Here is a 588-nt window from a genome sequence, read left to right on the forward strand (position 1 = left end):
CCCATCAGTCTAGCTCATTGAAGTAAACACCCTTTCATAGATCAGTATCTCATGGTTTGTGTAAGTCATACTTTCACAGTTAGTATGATTTTATTCTCAGCCTAGTTTCACAGATTAGTTAGAACAAGCTAGGGCAACCTAGCCCAGAATAGATGTTCTTGTTAAAACATCTCTGAAATGCAGCTTCTGAAAGTGTGAGATGTCTGCCATGTGCTCTTCAGTTCTAGAAGCTACCTACCAGTTTTGCCCTTTGCAGTTTCTGGTATGCTAGTCATGTTGTTGTTGTTAGATGCCCTCGAGTCATTTCTGACTCATAGAGACCTCTTGTACAGCAGAACAAAACACTGCCTGATCCTGCACCAGCACCACAATCCCTGCTATACTTGAGCCCATCATCACAGCCACTGTGTCAATCCATCTCATTGAAGGCCTCCCCCTCTTTTGTCGACCCTCCACCCTACCAAGCATGGCATCCTGCTCCAGGGAATGGTCCCTTCTGACAACATGACCAAAGTAGGTGAGACGAAGTCTGGCCATTCTCACTTTCAAGGAGCATTTTGGGTGCACTTCCTCCAGGACAATCTGTTA

Source organism: Orycteropus afer, unplaced genomic scaffold (genome assembly GCF_000298275.1).
Source record: "Orycteropus afer afer isolate SDZICR_OR568_19922 unplaced genomic scaffold, OryAfe1.0 scaffold01481, whole genome shotgun sequence".
In the NCBI taxonomy this organism is placed as follows: Eukaryota; Metazoa; Chordata; class Mammalia; order Tubulidentata; family Orycteropodidae; genus Orycteropus; species Orycteropus afer.